Raw genomic sequence first — 20,000 nt, 5'->3', positions numbered from 1 at the left:
AACTATGGAAATGTATAATATAATTCATATAGCAATACGGTCTCACTGCACAGCAGGCCAGCAGTTAGCCGAGTCATTGCGCAATCCATGTTGCGGCACTGAGTGACGTGCCTCAACTGGCTGCTGATCACCGCACCGTCTCTTCTCAGTATTTGAACGGCAAATGTGAAAATTCAGCGATTTTGAATAAAAATAATCTAAAACTGGTGACGTTAAATGGAAAATAACTTTATAGTATAATCACTGGATACATATAACAATTTAATTTTTTTTTTTCTTTTTAATTTTTTTTTCTTTCCATGATGTCACTAGAGGAGTCACTAGAGGCAGGTGAGGCGGGGCCTCACCTGCCTCTAGTGACTGCACGTCACTGGTTTTGGGTGATACCACGAATTTAGGTATCAATCCGATACCAAGTCGTTACAGGATCATTCATTGGAACATATTCAAAGTCCTCATGTGTCCAGGGACATATTTCCTGAGTTTACAAAAATAATATACATTTTTAAAAAATTAAAATAGATTTTGTGATGCTAAAAAAATATCCCATGGTCAAACCTAGTGACAAAGGGAGACCGTGCTTTCTCAGTGAAGGCACCTAGGGCAGGGGTCGGCAACCCAAAATGTTGAAAGAGCCATATTGGATCAAAAATATAAAAACAAATCTGTCTGGAGCCGCAAAAAATTAAAAGCCATATTACATACAGATAGTGTGTCATGAGATATAAATTGAATTAAGAGGACTTAAAGGAAACTAAATGACCTCAAATATAGCTACAAATGAGGCATAATGATGCAATATGTACATATAGCTAGCCTAAATAGCATGTTAGCATCGATTAGCTTGCAGTCATGCAGTGACCAAATATGTCTGATTAGCACTCCACACAAGTCAATAACATCAACAAAACTCACCTCTGTGGAAAGTTTGGTGGACAAAATGAGACAGAAAAAGAAGTGGCATAAAACACGTCCTAGAAAGTCGGAGAAAGTTATACATGTAAACAAACTAAGGTGAGTTCAAGGACCGCCAAAATTAGTAGGACAAAACGTCGCTCGCCAAATACTCGAATCAGTGAAGCATGTTTAATATAAACAGTGTGCTTTGTAACAATTAGGGAGGCTTGTGTCATGTTTGTCCTCCTACAGAAACCATATTAAAACAAAAAATAGATTTTTTCCCCCTCATCTTTTTCCATTTTTCATACATTTTTTTAAAAAGCTCCAGAGAGCCACTAGGGCGGCGCTAAAGAGCCGCATGCGGGTTGCCGACCCCTGACCTAGGCTATGGAATAAGCTCCCTCTGAATATTAAGTCCGCCACCACTCTGGACTCTTTTAGAGCACAGCTTAAAACTCACCTCTTTACCGCAGATGACTTTTGATTTATGTGTTCATTGTGAGTCTTAAATGTTTAGTTTAGATTCCTTTGTGTGTCGCAGTCTCTGTTTCTGTTTTTTTTTGTTTCTTGGGCTGATGTAACAGTTGGTTGGGGGGCGCATAATAAATGAAAATAACATAACATAACATAACATACCACCCATCCTCAAAGGGCTGTGCGGAGCGCCCTGTACGGGTCTTCAAGGAAGCCATCAAGAAGATGGGGGAGGGAAGTGTAAAATTAAAGGTGTCTAGGTTCCTGTTTGAATACAGATCAACCCCTCAGACTACAACCGGCACCACGCCTGCGGAGCTGCTCATGAACAGGAGATTGCGAACGCAGCTGGACATGGTCCGGCCAGCACTGTCAGACAAAGTGGGCTCAAACCAGGCAAAACAAAAACAGAACCATGACAAAAGGGCCAGGGACCGAGTGTTCACAGACTGTGAGGCCGTATACATACGAGGATATGCGGGCCATAAATGGATCCAAGCGAGACTCGTGGAGAGGACTGGTCCAGTGTCTTGGACAGCAAAAACTCAAGATGGCAAGCTGGTGAGAAGACATCAGGATCAGATCCGTCCACGTTATGATCAGAAGGAAACTCTTCATGACACATCCGAGGACAGTTTTCCAGAGGATTTCTATTCAGCACCACCAGGAGCACTTGATCAGGAACCAGTTGATCAGGAACTAGTTAATCAGGAACCAGATGAGCAGGAACCAGGTGATCAAGCTCAGGATGCAGAAGTGGGAGTCAGGGGCACCGCTCATATCTCAAGGACTCTGTTCTTACACAGACTCCGTGATTTCTGGGGGTTGAGTATTACACTAAGAGGGGACTATGAATATTTGACTGGACTATGGGTGGAGGGAATGTTGTAATGTTAATGCATACTTGCCAACCTTGAGACCTCCGATTTCGGGAGGTGGGGGAAACAGGACAGAGGGGGGCGTAGTCGGGGGTGGGGGGCGTGGTTAAGAGGGGAGGAGTATATTGACAGTTAGAATTCACCAAGTCAAGTATTTCATACATATATATATATATATATATATATATATGGGGCTTCACGGTGGCAGAGGGGTTAGTGCATCTGCCTCACAATACGAAGGTCCTGAGTAGTCTGGGGTTCAATCCCGGGCTCGGGATCTTTCTGTGTGGAGTTTGCATGTCCTCCCCGTGACTGCGTGGGTTCCCTCCGGGTACTCCGGCTTCCTCCCACTTCCAAAGACATGCACCTGGGGATAAGTTGATTGGCAACACTAAATTGGCCCTAGTGTGTGGATGTGAGTGTGAATGTTGTCTGTCTATCTGTGTTGGCCCTGCGATGAGGTGGCGACTTGTCCAGGGTGTACCCCGCCTTCCGCCCGATTGTAGCTGAGATAGGCTCCAGCGCCCCCGCGACCCCAAAAGGGAATAAGCGGTAGGAAATGGATGGATGGATATATATATATATATATATATATATATATATATATATGTATGAAAATATGCAAACAAAACTGTGTTTAGATAATTGATACTTCAAACTTGCATAAATAAATATTAAGAAATATAACATAACTTGGCTTCTGAGAGCTTCAAAATGTAATGAATAAAATTTCCAAAGTTGTTGATAAACAAGCAATTATTTTAATAATTAAATATGGTCATTTTAAATGAATTATTATGATCATTTAAAATGAATTATTTCAAATATGTTTATTTTAATTCTATGGCTGGATGTAATAAGGAGTCAGAAAAAATACAAATAAAAATACAATTAATTTTGATGTTTTTAGCAAAATATAGTAAACATTTATTTAGTTTTTTTTTTTTTTTTTAATTTATAAATATATTTATTTTTAGGTAAGATAAACATAATAATACAATTTGTCTCTAGTATGGATGATTTAGTTCTTGTCACCCTGTTGTCCTCCCGTTGTGAAAAAAGGCTGTCCTCACTCAGGTCCGCAAGGAACTGGAGGGGGCGTGGCCTCCAGCGCTGGCTGAAAATCGGGATATTGTCGGGAGAATATTTGTCCCGGGAGGTTTTCGAGGGAGACGCTGAATTTCGGGAGTCTCCCGTAAAATTCGGGAGGGTTGGCAAGTATGTGTTAATGTGGCATTTTTGATCAGGCTGCACCGTGACCACCACTAGCGGTTCAGTGGTGTTTTGACAGCAGTAGAGCTAACGGCTGTGTATAATGTACCTGTGTGCTGGGCAGAGGTGGGTAGTAACGCGCTACATTTACTCCGTTACATCTACTTGAGTAACTTTTGGGATAAATTGTACTTCTAAGAGTAGTTTTAATGCAACATACTTTTACTTTTACTTAAGTATATTTATAGAGAAGGAACGGTACTTTTACTCCGCTACTTTTATCTACATTCAGCTCGCTACTCGCTACTAATTTTTATCGATCTGTTAATGCACGCTTTGTTTGTTTTGGTCTGTCAGACAGACCTTCAAAGTGCCTGCCTTACTGGTGACGTTTCACTTCGTTCCACCAATCAGATGCAGTCACTGGTGACGTTGGACCAATCAAACAGAGCCAGGTGGTCACATGACCTGACTTAAACAAGTTGAAAAACTTATTGGGGTGTTACCATTTAGTGGTCAATTGTACGGAATATGTACTGTACTGTGCAATCTAATCATAAAAGTTCCAATCAATCAATCAAAAGTGTGAAGGAAAAAAGATACTTTTTTATTTCAACCGTACATCCCGTCAAAAGCCTAAAGACTGACCGCACATGAGGACGTTCCTGTCTTCACAATAAAAGTGCCGCTCCATCGCGCCTGCGCTTTCAAAACAAGAGTCTCCGAAAGCCAGTGCAAACAAGCTAGCAAGCTACGGAGTTTGACGCCAAGATATTTCTTGTAAAGTGTATAAAAACGAATATGGAAGCTGGACAAATAAGATGCCAAAAACCCACCACTTTCATGTGGTATTAGACAGAAAGGAGGGACTTTTCTTCTCCTCCATTTGAAAACGTGGACGTTATAATCACAACTGTCTGATTACAATCAACGCAAGTCATCAGAATCAGGTAATACACCAACTTATATTCTAGTCTTCATGAAAGAAAGGAATCTATATGTAAAACATGCATGTATATTCATTAAAACACCTTTAACATGTAAACAAAAACAGCAAAAATAAATACATATAAATTATATACTGTATATATCAATGTATATGTATGTGTATATATATATATATATATATATATATATATATATACAGTATATATATATATATATATATATATATATATATATATATATATATATATATATATGTGTGTGTGTGTGTGTGTGTGTATGTTACTCATCAGTTACTCAGTACTTGAGTAGTTTTTTCACAACATACTTTTTACTTTTACTCAAGTAAAGCATTGCATCCTGTCTTACTGACAGGATGCAATGCGTCTCCCATAATAATGTGACCTCTGACTATGTTAAGGTAACGTGCGGAGTTCCTCAGGGTTCGGTTCTTGGCCCTGCACTCTTTAGTATTTACATGCTGCCGCTAGGCGACATCATACGCAAATACGGTGTTAGCTTTCATTGCTATGCTGATGACACCCAACTCTACATGCCCCTAAGGCTGACCAACACGCCGGATTGTAGTCAGCTGGAGGCGTGTCTTAATGAAATTAAACATTGGATGTCCGCTAACTTCTTGCAACTCAACGCCAAGAAAACGGAAATGCTGATTATCGGTCCTGCTAAACACCGACATTTATTTAATAATACCACCTTAACATTTGACAACCAAACAATTACACAAGGCGAATCAGTAAAGAATCTGGGTATTATCTTCCACCCAACTCTCTCGTTTGAATCACACATTAAGAGTGTTACTAAAACGGCCTTCTTTCATCTCCGTAATATCGCTAAAATTCGTTCTATTTTATCCACTAGCGACGCTGAGATCATTATTCATGCGTTCGTTACGTCTCGTCTCGACTACTGTAACGTATTATTTTCGGGTCTCCCTATGTCTAGCATTAGAAAATTACAGTTGGTACAAAATGCGGCTGCTAGACTTTTGACAAGAACAAGAAAGTTTGATCATATTACGCCTATACTGGCTCACCTGCACTGGCTTCCTGTGCACTTAAGAAGTGACTTTAAGGTTTTACTACTTACGTATAAAATACTACACGGTCTAGCTCCGTCCTATCTTGTCGATTGCATTGTACCATATGTCCCGGCAAGAAATCTGCGTTCAAAGAACTCCGGCTTATTAGTGATTCCCAGAGCCCAAAAAAAGTCTGCGGGCTATAGAGCGTTTTCTATTCGGGCTCCAGTACTATGGAATGCCCTCCCGGTAACAATTAGAGATGCTACCTCAGTAGAAGCATTTAAGTCCCATCTTAAAACTCATTTGTATACTCTAGCCTTTAAATAGCCCCCCTGTTGGACCAGTTGATCTGCCGTTTCTTTTCTTTTCTCCTCTGCTCCCCTTTTCCTTGAGGGGGGGGGGGGGCACAGGTCCGGTGGCCATGGATGAAGTGCTGGCTGTCCAGAGTCGGGACCCGGGGTGGACCGCTCGCCTGTGCATCGGCTGGGAACATCTCTACGCTGCTGACCCGTCTCCGCTCGGGATGGTGTCCTGCTGGCCCCACTATGGACTGGACTCTTACTATTATGTTGGATCCACTATGGACTGGACTCTCACAATATTATGTCAGACCCACTCGACATCCATTGCTTTCGGTCTCCCCTAGAGGGGGGGGGTTACCCACATATGCGGTCCTCTCCAAGGTTTCTCATAGTCATTCACATCGACGTCCCACTGGGGTGAGTTTTTCCTTGCCCGTATGTGGGCTTTGTACCGAGGATGTCGTTGTGGCTTGTGCAGCCCTTTGAGACACTTGTGATTTAGGGCTATATAAATAAAGATTGATTGATTGATTGAAGTAAATATTTGGGTGACTACTCCTTACTTTTACTTGAGTAATAAATCTCTAAAGTAACAGTACTCTTACTTGAGTACAATTTCTGGCTACTCTACCCACCTCTGGTGCTGGGCTTCATTAAAAGTTCGAGTTGAGCGTTATAAGGAGTAAGTCACTTTACTACAGGTTCAAAACAGCCGTTCAAAAGACTCGACTTGTTCACAAAAGTCACATCTCTACCAGGCAAACGCAACCTGGAAACGGGTCATCGGGCCAAATGTGAAACATGTCCGGCCGAGTTGTACCGATCCTTGAATGGTACGGCAGTCGGCTGTATTTGGTGTTAGGTTGGCTGGATTTCGTAGTTTCTGAAACTGTTTCCCCCCCCCTCTCCAGTTGCGTAAAAACATTGGGCTAAAATCACGTTACAAATAGTGCCGATACGTTTACATCATGTGCTTGTGTCTTGCCTTTCTCTAAGCCCAGGGGTCGGCCGTTTGAGCCCATTTGTCACCAAATAAAACCTACCTACAAACTCTGTTTGATCCCTAAAATGGCAATAACACCACTAATTGTTATTTATATAGCATTTATGAAATCAAACACTAGACAGAAAACAACTCACCAAGTATTTTGGCGCTGATCAGTCTTCCACGGCAGTTCCGAAACTGCTCTTCTTTTTCTTTTTTCCGCGAATGCTGTGTGGTTATTTTTCTGGAAATGACTTTCAACATTTCATTTTTTTGTTGTTGGCTTTATCCTCCCCACATTTTCAGCACACAGCTGAACCAACCTTGTCAACAGTAAAAGCAAATTAATCAGTCCATGAAGCATTACATTCTCTGTTTACATTTTTATTTTTTATTTATGTATTTATTTGACAGGGACAGTACAATGAAACATTGCTACCCACAGGTAACCGATGTCAAAGTACATAAGACGTCTACCATACCATACCAACTTTATTTTTTTATAAAGCCCTTTAAAAACAACCACAGTTGAAGAACAAAGGGCTGTACACCACAAAGAAATACAGACAAAGGACAGACTAAAAAATAACATTTAAAACAGAGGCAAAATACAAATTATCTTAAGAACAATTTGGTAGATAAAAAGGAGTTAAAAAGTGAAAAACAATTAAAAAAGTCAAAAACAGTTTAAAGTCTAGCCACAGGCTAATTTACAACGCTTGTCCCTGGTTAGGCTTTTAAAGAAAAGTTGAGAAAAGTGTAAAATGCAAACAAAAGTGTGTGTATTAGAGATGCGCGGATAGGCAATTATTTCATCCGCAACCGCATCAGAAAGTCGTCAACCATCCGCAATCTACCCGATCAGAACCGCATCCGCCCGCACCCGCCCGTTGTTATATATCTAATATAGACGATGCAAGGCATTAGTGAGGTTATAAAGCTTTTGCCTGTTAAAGAAAGGAGACTGATCCAATGCAGCACAGACATTCGCGTGCCACGCTGTCACGACCCAGACGCACACCAGTGCGCAATCATATGGGAGCCGCGCTGAGCGCACCTCCAAGCGCGTCTCGCTGCCGGCGACGGCCGGGTATATGGGCCCGACGCTCCAGCGCCATCCATTTTCAGGGCTAGTTGATTCGGCAGGTGGGTTGTTACACACTCCTTAGCGGGTTCCGACTTCCATGGCCACCGTCCTAGCTGCTGTCTATATCAACCAGGGTGAGCCCCACCCCTTTTGTGAGCGCACTGCGCGCGGAGTGACCCCTGTTACGCGCCCCCGGCAACAGGGGTGGCGGGCAGGTAAGCTGCGCGGGCGGAGCGCGCGGAGTGACCCCTGTTACGATCCCCCGGCCACGGGGGTGGCGGGCAGGTAAGCTGCTTACCTGCTGCGCGTGACGCCGGCCGCGGCGAAGGCGGACGAGGCGGGGTGTCGGTGCGGTGGGCGCGGTGGTGACCCTGGACGTGCGTCGGGCCCTTCTCGCGGATCGCCTCAGCTACGGCTCCCGGTGGGGCCCTCTCGGGGGAAGGGGCCTCGGTCCCGGACCCCGGCGAGGCGTCCCTTCTCCGCTCCGTAAAAGTGTCCATCTCTTTTCTTTTTTTTTTTCTTCTGTTGTGGCATATGCTGCAGGTGCCTGCTCGTTTTTCGTATGTGGGTAACAACATTTAACTATGTATATATATTTCCGAATTGGTTTAACTGCCACCCGCCTGAATCTATTTAAAATCTAATTTTTTTTTATTTCAACCACCGACCCGACCCGACCCGCGGATAAAATCTAATTTTTTTTTAATTTCATCCGCCCGATCCGCAGAGGTGTGACAACCAAATATAGCTTGTAAAATAATAAATGACAGGATGCTTTACGTGGAGTTATTCCTAGCCCTTTCCTGCTCTGTCACTATTACTACAATATGAAGGAATTATTTGTATCGTAATCAGTTAGTGTGTACTGTGTAGTAGTGTGAATTTGATGCTACGCAAGGATGAGACTGTTGGTGTCATAACCAATGTTCCCTCTAAGGTGCGCGCCTGTGCAATTGCGCACTGCTCAAGCGTCCTCTGCGCACGGCAAATCTATGCCGCGCACAAAATCAAATATTAAAATGAGACACTTGTGATTTAGGGCTATATAAATAAACATTGATTGATTGAAATAAGCGCATAACAATTTTCGACACGACACGGACACGACAGAGAAAACAGTTTCCGTCATCATTGTTCAAATATCGTAACGTCTGTCGAGACGCTTTGAGGACATGAATTCTTATTGTCGGCCATAAACACATCACCAAAACATTAGTAAAAAAAATGATATCTAGCAAAACTGGTCATTTTCTGCAGTACAAACCAGAACAAAAGCAACTTTGTTATATCAACAACAGCCGCTTGCTTTTTCTCACTTGCGCCAACACATATGGCACTTAGCCAGTGATGCGTTTACAGCCACACAAAAAGTCGGACAACTCCAACACCACACATAAAGTGTAATTCCAGGTCGTTACACTATGATTTACCAATCAAATGTGTGCTTATTCTAACGTCATTTATTAGGAATCTTAATTTATAAATATTAATCATGAAATGCTGTTAATATATTAAATAAATACTAATAAATATATATTTTTTACAAACAGGAAGTTGCAGGAATGTACACATGATCCCCTGCTTACATCTCATTGTGCAACATGTGAATGTTTTAATGGGAACTAAATGCAATGTCTGAAAGGGGTACAAATGATTTCCAAAGCAGGACCTCCACCCAGACAAACAATACAAGTACACAGTTCATGAAAAACAATATTTTTTGTTATTGTCATTGTAAGTGGGCCTAAACACTTATATTAGAAAATAACCTCATGGAAATGACTGCTGTCATTTGATTATAATAATAAGAGAATGTTGTCTGTCTATCTGTGTTGGCCCTGCGATGAGGTGGGGACTTGTCCAGGGTGTACCCCGCCTTCCGCCCGAACGCAGCTGAGATAGGCTCCAGCACCACCCGCGACCCCGAAAGGGACAAGCAGTAGCAAATGGATGGAGATTGAACTTGTTATTTAGTCAGGTTTGGGACAGGTGTGCTGCTGGTGTAGCCACAGTGTGCACGTCTGATGTTGCTCACATGGGCTCCACTCAATGCTCAGGGAGTTTTTGCGTTTGCTCACACACAGGAAAAATTAGAGGGAACATTGGTCATGACCTGTAACCTCAGGTCATACCTTTTTTTTTGGTTTTGTGTGGTATGTTTGGTGTTTTAATTCCTGTCTCGCGCTCTAACTTGTCATTTTGACTCCCTGTTGTCTTTATTCTGTCCGCCTCTGAGCGCTGTTTTCCCTCACTTGGAGTTAATGTTAATGTTAAAGTACCAATGATTGTCACACACACACGAGGTGTGGTGAGAGTATCCTCTGCATTTGAGCCATCACCTCCTGGGAGGTGAGGGGAGCAGTGAGTAGCAGCGGTGGCCGCGCCCGGGAATACATTTTTGGTGATTTAACCCCCAATTCCAACCCTTGATGCTCTTATGTAACAACAGTTGGGTTTCCTACTACAAACCCTGTTTCCATATGAGTTGGGAAATTGTGTTAGATGTAAATATAAACGGAATACAATGATTTGCAAATCATTTTATACCCATATTCAGTTGAATATGCTACAAAGACAACATATTTGATGTTCAAACTGATAAACATTTTTTTTTTTTGCAAATAATCATTAACTTTAGGATTTGATGCCAGCAACACGTGACAAAGAAGTTGGGAAAGGTGGCAATAAATACTGATAAAGTTGAGGAATGCTCATCAAACACTTATTTGGAACATCCCACAGGTGAACAGGCAAATTGGGAACAGGTGGGTGCCATGATTGGGTATAAAAGTAGATTCCATTAAATGCTCAGTCATTCACAAACAAGGATGGGGCGAGGGTCACCACTTTGTCAACAAATGCGTGAGCAAATTGTTGAACAGTTTAAGAAAAACCTTTCTCAACCATGTATTGCAAGGAATTTAGGGATTTCACCATCTACGGTCCGTAATATCATCAAAAGGTTCAGAGAATCTGGAGAAATCACTGCACGTAAGCAGGCTGTACTGCATCAACAAGCGACATCAGTATGTAAAGGATATCACCACATGGGCTCAGGAACACTTCAGAAACCCACTGTCAGTAACGACAGTTGGTCGCTACATCTGTAAGTGCAAGTTAAAACTCTCCTATGCAAGGCGAAAACCGTTTATCAACAACACCCAGAAACGCCGTCGTCTTTGCTGGGCCTGAGCTCATCTAAGATGAACTGATACAAAGTGGAAAAGTGTTCTGTGGTCTGACGAGTCCACATTTCAAATTGTTTTTGGAAACTGTGGACGTCGTGTCCTCCGGACCAAAGAGGAAGAGAACCATCCGGATTGTTATAGGCGCAAAGTTGAAAAGCCAGCATCTGTGATGGTATGGGGGTGTATTAGTGCCCAAGACATGGGTAACTTACACATCTGTGAAGGCGCCATTAATGTTGAAAGGTACATACAGGTTTTGGAGCAACATATGTTGCCATCCAAGCAACGTTACCACTTATAGGCCTGTGAGCTTCCCGTGTCGAGTCAAATTAAGCCAGCGAAATAAATTATGTAACCTTGCTTTTTTTTTAAGTAAACATTGTCAGGTTCAAACACTGATGACATCCATTAAACAGACGAGAAGCAAGGAATCATGCAGAGACAGAGTTAAATTTGGCTCAATTGAGGATACACGTTTTTGAGGCTGTACTGTAGTTACAGATCCAAACTATGTTCTAAAAGTCCAGCCCACGTGCTTCCTCTATTTATTTGGGAGGTCCCTGGTTACATCACTGAAGCTGTCGCCGAGGGAATGGGGGTAATCTCGACAGCTCCAGTTAGACACAATATATGATTATACAAAAATGCAAATGTGCTGACAGTCGTGATATTGCCTTGTCTCTGCTCTGTCTGCGTCACGGTACTCGATGTTCGGCCTTGGCAGTCAGCAGGCCGATTCTGGAAACAAACACTGATACGAGACTGGCTTGCAATCTTTTGGATTGCCAGCTTTGCACGGACAAAGAAAAATACAATTTCAGCACAATTGATAATAACTATAGCAACGGCCCTTAAGCATAAGAGCTGTGTTATAATATATAAATAATTATTCTAACAACATGCCAGCATATCATAAAGGAAATAAAAGACTTTGACTCTTGTTTGATTCCTCAATTTATTATTATAACCCAGGAGAGCTTCTTGGGGTAGCAGCCGTATACGTGACATCCACCAAGATAAATGAATATATGTTCTGACAAATATGAACTCAAAGCATTAAATGAGTGGTTCTTAACCTGGGTTCGATCGAACCCTAGGGGTTCGGTGATTCGGGCTCAGGGGTTCGGCAGAGGTCAAAACACACCCAACTCATCATGTAAATAAATCAAATCAAATCAAATCAACTACGGATACGGCAACAGCTGACTGATTTGCAGGTGTGTAATTCGTTGTGAGTTTATGCACTGTGTTGGTTTTGTTGTTTGAACAAGGTGATGTTCATGCTCGGTTCATTTTGAAAACATGGTAACACTTTAGTATGGGGAATATATTCACCATTAATTAGTTGCTTATTAACATGCAAATGGCTCTTAACTAGTCATTATTAAGTACTTATTAATGCCTTATTCGGCATAGCCTTATTATAACCCTAACCCTCTAACCCTGGCCCTAACCCTCTAACCCTAACCCTAACCAAATGACTCTAAATTAAGTCTTTGTTACTTAGAACAGTGGTTCTCAAATGGGGGTACGCGTACCCCTGGGGGTACTTGAAGGTATGCCAAGGGGTACGTGAGATTTTTTTTTAATATTCTAAAAATAGCAACAATTCAAAAATCCTTTATAAATATAAATAAAAACCTATCTTTTTTTTCCAAATAGTTCAAGAAAGACCACTACAAATGAGCAATATTTTGCACTGTTATACAATTTAATAAATCAGAAACTGATGACATAGTGCTGTATTTTACTTCTTTATCTCTTATTTTCAACCAAAAATGCTTTGCTCTGATTAGAGGGTACTTGAATTAAAACAAATTTCACAGGGGGTACATCACTGAAAAAAGGTTAAGAACCACTGACTTAGAATATGTTCCCCATACTAAAGTGTTACCAAAAACATATAACTTTGTCTTGAATTTGAAAAAAAAAAAAAAAAAATTATTTTTCACTAAAGAAGTAAAATGCGCATATGATGGTGGGGTTCGGTACCTCCAACAAGGTTAAGAACCATTGCATTAAATGCATTGGGGGGAAAAAGTGAATTTTGTGTTCTTGCCTCAATCTTGTTAGCAAGCTTGTTACATAAGGACCCTGCTCTTGATTGGTGATCGGTGGACTAACCTGTAACTGATCACTGATCAAGAGGGTTTCTATTTCAGCTGGACTTGCTTTTTGTTGCTGAATCATTCCTTGTGTTTGTTTTCAGATGGTCGGAAGCTTTCTTTGTGCACTTCGTCATTGCACTAGTTTTTGGTTGCTGAATTAGTTTTTGTTTCTTGTGTATGAAATACACTTTCACCTGCTGTCTTCTGTCTCTGCATCCTGGGGTCACAACTACCGCAACCATGCGGTGGCATCGTGACAGTCAGGGGTGTTTTCCAATATGTTCTTATTCAAACCGGAGCAGGAAGTGGCGAGGAATAGATTTTCGTAAAAATTTATTGATTGACATTTTACGTGTACTTAGTCACGCAAAAAGGGGCCCCAGGGAAGACTCAACATTTAAACTCCATGCGGTTGTTTTTGTGCCACAACCACTAGGGGCCACATGAGCTTTTGTAAAGATTGAACATTTGTTTACTTTCATTTAACTGTCAATTATAAAATATGACGTCATAAAAGTTACATTTTGCTCAACACAGACGTCATAACGCCGTCAAAGTTCATTTTTAAGAACCGGGATGAAGTGATAGAGGAAAGGAAAAAAGTATGATGCATCTATTTGAAAGCACATAATTGTGATGCATTCAAGGAACCTTGATTAAAGTTCAAAATGTCACTAGTTTTTAAAGACAGGGGAGGTTTAACTCCTAGAACGATCTTACAATTATACTTTTAATAAATGATGATAATTATTATCCACTAATGATACTCCCATTAATCAATTATCAGGGGAAAAAAACTGGATTAAAGTTTTTTCTACAAAAAATGTTATAAACATTACCTGCTCCATACAAAAACCTTACTAAGATTTTTACATGGGTTTTAAAAAGCTACTTTGGGCATCTACATCAACAATAGGATTTGCCCGAGGAGCTGGACAGGACAAAAAAAAACAACAACAAAAAAAAGCTAGTTTCAACTAAATTAGGTCAATGTTTTTTTGGGGGCGTGGCTAAGAGGGGAGGAGTATATTTACAGCTAGAATTCACCAAGTCAAGTATTTCATATATATATATATATATATATATATATATATATATATATATATATATATATATATATATATATATATATATATATAAAATATATATATAAAATATATATATATATATATATATATATATATATATATATGTATATATATATATATATATAAGAAATACTTGACTTTCAGTGAATTCTAGCTATAATATATATTTATTTTATTGTATATATATATATATATATATATATATATATATATATATATATATATATATATATATATATATATATATATATATATATATAAGAAATACTTGAATTTCAGTGTTCATTTATTTACACATATACTTGTTGAGTTAAGGGTTGAATTGTCCATCCTTGTTCTATTCTCTGTCACTATTTTTCTAACCATGCTGAACGCCCTCTCTGATAATGCATTGCTGTGTGGCACGCACAAAAGTGCTTTCATCAAATGCACTAGATGGCAGTATTGTCCTGTTTAAGAGTGTCACAACATTGCTGTTTACGGCAGACGAACTGCTTTACGGCAGACCAAAACGTGACTGCTGTTGTTGTGTGTTGTTACCGCGCTGGGAGGACGTTAATGAAACTGCCTAACAATAAACCCACATAAGGAACTAAGAACTCGCCCTCGATCATTCTACAGTTATAACGTCATTGGGCAGGCACACCGCGGAGTCCGCCTGAATTTCGGGAGATTTTCGGGAGATAATTTGTCCCGGGAGATTTTCGGGAGAGGCGCTGAATTTCGGGAGTCTCCCGGAAAATCCGGGAGGGTTGGCAAGTATGCCTGAAAGTGAGATTAACTTGACATTTCTCACAAAACGCCACGATATCAACACATACCTTTTGAGGACCGACAAGAACATGCGTGTAAAGTTTAAGTGAGATCCGTTAATAAAATTTGAAATAAGACTGCCATCAAGCAAAAGGGGGTGGGACTTAGCAAGTTTTTCACCATTTGTCGAATGATTATGAACAGTTATGTGAAAAAATGAGGACAGGGCAATTAGTGTTGTCCCGATACCAATATTTTGGTACCGGTACCGGTACCAAAATTATTTTGATACTTTTCGGTACTTTTCGATACTTTTCTAAATAAAGGGGACCACAAAAAATGGCATTATTAGCTTTATTTTAACAAAAACTCTTAGGGTACATTAAACATATGTTTCTTACTGCAACTTGTCTTTTAGTAGTAAGTAGGCAAACAAAGGCTCCCAATTAGTCTGCTGACATATGCAGTAACATATTGTGTCATTTTACATTCTATCATTTTGTCAAAATTATTAAGGACAAGCGGTAGAAAATGAATTATTAATCTACTTGTTCATTTACTGTTAATATCTGCTTATTTTCTCTTCTAACATGTTCTGTCTACACTTCTGTTAAAATGTAATAATCACTTATTCTTCTGTTGTTTGATACTTTACATTTGTTTTGGATGATACCACAAATTTGGGTATCAATCCGACACCAAGTCGTTACAGGATCATACATTGGTCATATTCAAAGTCCTCGTGTGTCCAGGGACATATTTCCTGAGATTATAAACATAAACTTTTTTTTTTTTTAAACGAAAGAAGATGTTGTGACACCAAAAAAATATCGATGTAATCATAGTAGTATCGCTCCTGTACTTGGTATCATTACAGTGAATTTTAGGTGTGTATCCACCAATGGCGTTTGTTTACATTGTGACGCCGGTGAGCTACGGTGTGTAGTGAAGCATGTTTAGCTATTCCTCGTCCTGCAGGGATGATACTTGTAAGAAACTTACTTTATTTGTCGCCATGGAGACCACGATTAGTGATTTAGAAGTAGTTACAACACTGCAGACTGCGGCTGGACTTTAAGACATGGCTAGTTTGCTAGCCATGTCTTAAAGCACCTCTTCCTGAGGGCGTTTCAGTGTTATAACTTCACCTTTATCTTTAGTTTTTAAGCCAAAATGCGTCCGTTCCCCCTTTTCTGTCTACACACATTGTCTGGTTGTCCAAACCCCGTTTCCATATGAGTTGAGAAATGGTGTTAGATGTAAATATAAACGGAATACAATGATTTGCAAATCATTTTCAACCCATATTCAGTTGAATTTGCTACAAAGACAACATATTTGATGTTCAAACTGATAAACATTTTTTTTTTTTGCAAATAATCATTAACTTTAGAATTTGATGCCAGCAACACGTGACAAAGAAGTTGGGAAAGGTGGCAATAAATACTGATAAAGTTGAGGAATGCTCATCAAACACTTATTTGGAACATCCCACAGGTGAACAGGCAAATTGGGAACAGGTGGGTGCCATGATTGGGTATAAAAGTAGATTCCATGAAATGCTCAGTCATTCACAAACAAGGATGGGGCGAGTGTCACCACTTTGTCCACAAATGCGTGAGCAAATTGTTGAACAGTTTAAGAAAAACCTTTCTCAACCAGCTATTGTAAGGAATTTAGGGATTTCACCATCTACGCTCCGTAATATCATCAAAGGGTTCAGAGAATCTGGAGAAATCACTGCACGTAAGCAGCTAAGCCCGTGACCTTCGATCCCTCAGGCTGTACTGCATCAAGAAGCGACATCAATGTGTAAAGGATATCACCACATGGGCTCAGGAACACTTCAGAAACCCACTGTCAGTAACTACAGTTGGTCGCTACATCTGTAAGTGTAAGTTAAAACCCTCCTATGCAAGGCGAAAACCGTTTATCAACAACACCCAGAAACGCCGTCGGCTTTGCTGGGCCTGAGCTCATCTAAGATGGAAAAGAGTTCTGTGGTCTGACGAGTCCACATTTCAAATTGTTTTTGGAAACTGTGGACGTAGTGTCCTCCGGACCAAAGAGGAAAAGAACCATCCGGACTGTTATAGGCGCAAAGTTCAAAAGCCAGCATTTGTGATGGTATGGGGGTGTATTAGTGCCCAAGACATGGGTAACTTACACATCTGTGAAGGCGCCATTAATGCTGAAAGGTACATACAGGTTTTGGAGGAACATATGTTGCCATCCAAGCAACGTTACCATGGACGCCCCTGCTTATTTCAGCAAGACAATGCCAAGCCAGGTGTTACATCAACGTGGCTTCATAGTAAAAGAGTGTGGGTACTAGACTGGCCTGCCTGTAGTCCAGACCTGTCTCCCATTGAAAATGTGTGGCGCATTATGAAGCCTAAAATACCACAACAGAGACCCCCGAACTGTTGAACAACTTAAGCTGTACATCAAGCAAGAATGGGAAAGAATTCCACCTGAGAAGCTTAAAAAATGTGTCTCCTGTGGCGGACTGGTTCTTTTCAGAGGCGGTATAGTACCGAATATGATTCATTAGTATCGCGGTACTATACTAATACCGGTATACCGTACAACACTAAGGACAATATATATTGATTGCTTTTGGCCATACATGATGTGTTTTAGTCGAAAGTTTACAATGTTTGGGAATCTCAGTTTAATAGCGTCGCAACATCATCAACCATACAAAAAGTCACATCATGTGTGTTTGAGCGTTTCTACAGACATGTTCCCACACTTCAATCTGGTATTTGAGGGCATACCACTCAGCTGTACTTGTTCTGTGCATGTTCTTTCTCGTAAAAACATTTTAACCGACTGACAAATGCCTTGGAAGTACGTGCACAACAGCACTGCAAACTAGTCGAAGTAATTATGTGTCATTTACTGCAATTAAGCTTGAAATAGATGCTGGATTAGGATCCTCCCAGTCACCTGAGTGCAAGTCTTGCCAAACTGCTTTGCGTTACCTCAAGTGACACCGCGTGCAACTGTTCGTGCTCGTTAACAAACTCATTTTCAAGGAGACTTGGCTTGCAATGCGGGGTTATTAGATGGAGCAAACAATGCGGGCCGACTTGAACTGCTAAGTCTCAGGTCTTAGAATCAGTATAAACAAGAACAAACAGTTCTGACTAGTTGTCATGACGACTTGGAGTCACAGGGGATGTAAGAGTGAATAAACAAAAATGAATTAAAAAGTCACTGTCCTGAAGTTGCAGTTCCACTCCAGTCCAGTAGGTGGTGGTAATGTGCAAAACAAGATGTTTACCAACTACCGATCCAATCAATGTAAATAAAGACATCCGGTTTATATTTTTGTCAACACTGCTAATGAAATAAATCATGGACCTTCAAAGATGGCGGTGCACCTAAAAATAAAATTAAGATAATTAATTTGACAAAATGTATATGATAAACATAATATTTGTAATTTTCTGTATAGTATACAAAATATGTTTAAAAAAAATATTTTATATATATATATATATATATATATATGTATATATATATATATATATATATATATATATATATATATATATATATATATATATATATATATATATATATATATATATATATATATATATTAGAGATGCGCGGTGTGCGGGCACAACCGCGGAGTCCGCGGATTATCCGCGGATCGGGCGGATGAAATTTAAAAAAATTTGATTTTATCCGCGGGTCGGGTCGGGTCGGGTCGGGTCGGGCGGTTGAAATTAAAAAAAATTAGATTTTAAATAGATTCAGGCGGGTGGCAGTTAAACCATCCATCCATCCCATCCATTTTCTACCGCTTATTCCCTTTGGGGTCGCGGGGGGCGCTGGAGCCTATCTCAGCTACAATCGGGCGGAAGGCGGGGTACACCCTGGACAAGTCGCCACCTCATCGCAGGGCCAACACAGATAGACAGACAACATTCACACTCACATTCACACACTAGGGCCAATTTAGTGTTGCCAATCAACTTATCCCCAGGTGCATGTCTTTGGAAGTGGGAGGAAGCCGGAGTACCCGGAGGGAACCCACGCAGTCACGGGGAGAACATGCAAACTCCACACAGAAAGATCCCGAGCCCGGGATTGAACCCAAGACTACTCAGGACCTTCGTATTGTGAGGCAGATGCACTAACCCCTTGGGAAATATATATACATAGTTAAATGTTGTTACCCACATACGAAAAACGAGCAGGCACCTGCTGCATATGCCACAACAGAAGAAAAAAAAAGAAAAGAGATGGACACTTTTACGGAGCGGAGAAGGCCCCCGACGCCTCGCCGGGGTCCGGGACCGAGGCCCCTTCCCCCGAGAGGGCCCCACCGGGAGCCGTAGCTGAGGCGATCCGCGAGAAGGGCCCGACGCACAGCGCCCACCGCACCGACACCCCGCCTCGTCCGCCTTCGCCGCGGCCGTCGTCACGCGCAGCAGGTAAGCAGCTTACCTGCCCGCCACCCCCGTGGCCGGGGGCTCGTAACAGGGGTCACTCCGCGCGCTGCGCCCGCGCAGCTTACCTGCCCGCCACCCCTGTTGCCGGGGGCGCGTAACAGGGGTCACTCCGCGCGCAGTGCGCTCACGAAAGGGGTGGGGCTCACCCTGGTTGATATAGACAGCAGCTAGGACGGTGGCCATGGAAGTTGGAACCCGCTAAGGAGTGTGTAACAACCCACCTGCCGAATCAACTAGCCCTGAAAATGGATGGCGCTGGAGCGTCGGGCCCATATACCCGGCCGTCGCCGGCAGCGAGACGCGCTTGGAGGTGCGCTCAGCGCGGCTCCCATATGATTGCGCACTGGTGTGCGTCTGGGTCGTGACAGCGTGGCACGCGAATGTCTGTGCTGCATTGGATCAGTCTCCTTTCTTTAACAGGCAAAAGCTTTATAACCTCACTAATGCCTTGCATCGTCTATATTAGATATATAACAACGGGCGGGTGCGGGCGGATGGCGGGCGGATGCGGTTCTGATCAAATGTGAGATCGGGTGGATTGCGGATGGTTGACGACTTTCTGATGC

The 20,000-nt window shown here is 41.4% G+C and overlaps 1 protein-coding gene across 1 annotated transcript in view; it reads left to right on the top strand.

Moving 5' to 3' along the window:
• The first annotated feature begins 5,942 nt into the window (after positions 1–5,942).
• clip2 (CAP-GLY domain containing linker protein 2) overlaps positions 5,943–20,000 on the top strand; it is a 309,205-nt gene continuing 295,147 nt past the window's right edge. Inside the window, exon 1 of the mRNA XM_072913773.1 lies at positions 5,943–6,173. The gene's annotated coding sequence lies outside the window, so the exon portion shown is untranslated. The remainder of the gene's footprint in view (positions 6,174–20,000) is intronic.

This window comes from Nerophis lumbriciformis, linkage group LG09 (genome assembly GCF_033978685.3).
Source record: "Nerophis lumbriciformis linkage group LG09, RoL_Nlum_v2.1, whole genome shotgun sequence".
Classification (NCBI taxonomy): Eukaryota; Metazoa; Chordata; class Actinopteri; order Syngnathiformes; family Syngnathidae; genus Nerophis; species Nerophis lumbriciformis.
The sequence above is the reverse complement of the archived record's forward strand: the minus strand, read 5'-3'. Positions and strand labels throughout refer to the sequence as shown.